The sequence below is a fragment of the Triticum dicoccoides genome, chromosome 5B, assembly GCF_002162155.2.
Source record: "Triticum dicoccoides isolate Atlit2015 ecotype Zavitan chromosome 5B, WEW_v2.0, whole genome shotgun sequence".
NCBI lineage: Eukaryota > Viridiplantae > Streptophyta > Magnoliopsida > Poales > Poaceae > Triticum > Triticum dicoccoides.
This window is the reverse complement of record NC_041389.1, coordinates 691,546,916-691,550,273: the sequence shown is the minus strand read 5'-3', so window position 1 is coordinate 691,550,273 and position 3,358 is coordinate 691,546,916.

The following is a 3,358-nucleotide window of genomic DNA, read 5'->3' as shown; positions in this document are numbered from 1 at the left end:
TTTTTTTTTGCTGGAGTTGTTCTGAAATTGGCATGGTGTTTATTGTTCCTCTATTTTTGCTGAAGTCGTTCATATGCACAGATCAGTTCAAATGATGGCAAAAAGCACAGCTCAATTCATTCCCTTCCACAGTGCGCAGCACAATACATCTCATATTCATGCCAATTTCCATAAAAGCACACACCACAGCCCTGTTCAAATATCATACAAGAAAAGCACAGGAAATTAACATATCACTTAATATGTCATCACATAATAGACCTTTGCATCAGTTCAAAACCAAAAGCTACATCGACCATAACATCTTACATAGCTACAGCTATATCAGTTCACATACCTACAGCTATCAGCTGATCCTAATACGTCAGTTAAGAACCAAATACGTGCTACAGCCATCAGTGCATCACGGCATCAGTACAACGAATCAGCTTGCATCACATAACACCTAGCTTACACAGCCGCATCAAATTAACTAGAACAGGGGAATTGGTAAGAAACAGGGCACTTCGACAACCAGCGGCCCATCCGTCTCCGGTGCCGTCAACCCTGCCACTGTAAATCTTGAAGTGATGGGTGCGGGTGAGGTCAGCGCCTTCAGCTGGTAGCCACGCATCTGGCAAATGTTCCGCGAGGAGAGGGCTGCGGTCAAGCATTGCAGACCTTCTGCACGAGCATTGTAGTCCGCGTCAGCTCACAGCTCTTGCCGCCAACGACCGACACCACCAGCACCACCCCGCGGTAGTGCTTGCCCAGAGCGTCTACCGCCGGTGTGCGCGCGAGGAGCAGCCGACCAGTCTCCGGCCGGAGATACGGCTCGCCGCAGCGCCACACTCACTGGGAAAACGAGCTGGCAAGTAGCCTTGCGGCTGAACCGACGCCGCGCCCGACGGGCGCCTCACGGGGGACCCGCGCTGCCGCCGGCGCGGGGCATCGAGCTCTCGGCCAAGCTCTTGTCGCTCATCGCAAGACAGAAGAGGATAGGGTTAGGGATTTGAGTAGAGGGGAGACAGTTTGGGGATTTTTGGATTTGGACCTCGATTACACAGGGGGTCGTCTCGTCGTCTAAGTCCGGCTCGAGCCAGTCGGTTCGGCTGGACCAGCTCTAGGCGCTGACGTGGCAGGGGAAAAGGGCCAGACGTATGCCGCTGCGTACAGAGGACCGTCTCTGTTACACGATCGCAAATCTGATGACCGTACAGAAGCACTTCGCGAGTACCAGGATGGTTTTGTTACAAGTCAACGAGTACAGGGACGAAGTGTGCAATTTACTCCTCCGTCTCGTCCCATTTCCATGGCGCTGTCCATCTTCGACTAGGTCTAGGCGCACGAGCGTCGTGGCGTTGGTTATTAATTTTCCTTCCATCTCGCGCGACCACGGATGGATGGATGGAACCAATCGAAGACGAAGTAGAAAGGGAATTAAAAAAAAAAGACGGGGAGAGAGACGCGTAGATAGACGAACAGAGCACGGCGTTCCTGTCAGCGGCAGCAGGAGTGGAGTGGGCACTTGGGTCTGCCTGCCTGCCTGGCCCCACTGTAAGGCAAGGCGGACAGGGTACGGCGTGGGCCACGCCTGGCAGCGGCAAAACGTGGTGTGTGCCCTTGTGGGGGTCCGGCACCATCACGCCCAACAACAACCTCAAACCCGCAAAGTTCACCGTCGGTCGCTCGCTCACGGTTGGCTCTGGTGTGGTGTGGGGAATCTTGTGCAGGGCCGGTCGTGTGATTCCGGTGGCGCCACCGTCCAAGCGCCCACCAGGCCGAGCCATGCATGCCTGGTGTCTCCATCGCCTTGTTAAATACTCGTATTACCCCTGTCTAAAAATGCTTGTCTTCTACTCCCTCCCTTCGTCCCAAAATATAAAAACGCTTACAGAGGGAGTATTTGTGTAGGTACGGATGTATCTAAAACTAAAACATGACTAGATCATCTGTATCTTAATAAATCTAATACATGACGGATTAGGTGTATAGTAGTATGCGGATGCTGGTGGTGGTAACTACCGGATCGCTCAACAATAGTCGCCTAATATTCTGCAGATTACCACTGCATGCTTGCCCAACTGCTCACCCCTTAGAGATAACATCCTCGCCACGCCGCCGTTATTTTACTCGCCCCTCTTTTCTCACAACGTCGTGAGCATCTACAACCGGGCTTGAGATCTCAAACACTGCAAATGCACCCGGACGTGTCCGCGGAGACTGGCCGGTCATGTCTTAAAATGTTTTATTCTATAATAGGGCATCTCAAATTAGAACCCTCACTACTAGGGAAAAGCCTATACACAGAATCTTACCAGCAGCGCTCTTTAAAATACCACGCTACTGCTACTTAGCAGCAGCGCGTGTCTGCCAAACGCGCTACTGACTTGTAAGTAGCAGTAGCGTGTTTGTAGCCTACAGCGCTACTGCTATAGTTGCCATGACCTTGGCCCCCCCGCTAGCTATAGCAGTAGCGCCGTTTACTGTAGAGCGCTACTGCTACTTAGGTTAGCTGTAGCGCGTTTTGTCAAACGCGCTACAACTATCCCTACCTTATCCCCACGGAGGATCGGCCCTTCTCACTCACACTCTCACTCTCGCCCGCGTCAACCGTCGTCGTCCGTCGCCGCCGCCGCCGCCGCCTTCGTTCGTCCGCCGCCGAGGTACTCCCCTCCTTCCGTCCCTCCTCCATCCTCCTCGCACATCCTCCCTCCGCCTGCGGCCGCCCCTCCCTCCTCCGCCGCCGCCCTCCTCCCTCCGCCTGCGGCCGCCCCTCCTCCCTCCTCCGCCGGCAGCCCTCCTCCCACCGCCCTCGACCTCGCCGCCCCTAGCTACCTCTCCGTCGCCCCCCACCCCCTGCCACTAGTTAGTACTAGATTTAGTAGTAGTAGATGTTAATTTAGGGTTAGCTAGTACTAGATGTTAATTTAGTAGTAGTAGATGTTAATTTAGCTTAGTTAGTACTAGATTTTTAGTAGTAGTAGTGGTAGTTGAACTACTTTAGTTGTAGTTGAACTAGTTTAGTAAGTAAATTAATAAACTAGTTGAACTAGTTGAATTAACAGAACTAATCTATTTTTAGTAAGATAATTAATATAACTAGTTGAACTACTTTATTTTTAGAAAGAACTAGTTTTTTTCTATTTATAGTAAGTTTATATTTAGTAAGAACTAGTTGAATTAATAAAACTAGTTGAACATGTTTTGTTGCTAGTGATAACTTATATGGTTTCAGGTGACCTCCGTCGTCCCCGTCACCGACCCCCTCCGACATCCCCGCCGTCATCCCAGTCACCGACGTACCCCCTCCAACATCGAGGTGAGACCAGCCAAATATCCTTGTATATCTTGTGTTGTTGCTCAAATAGGATATGTG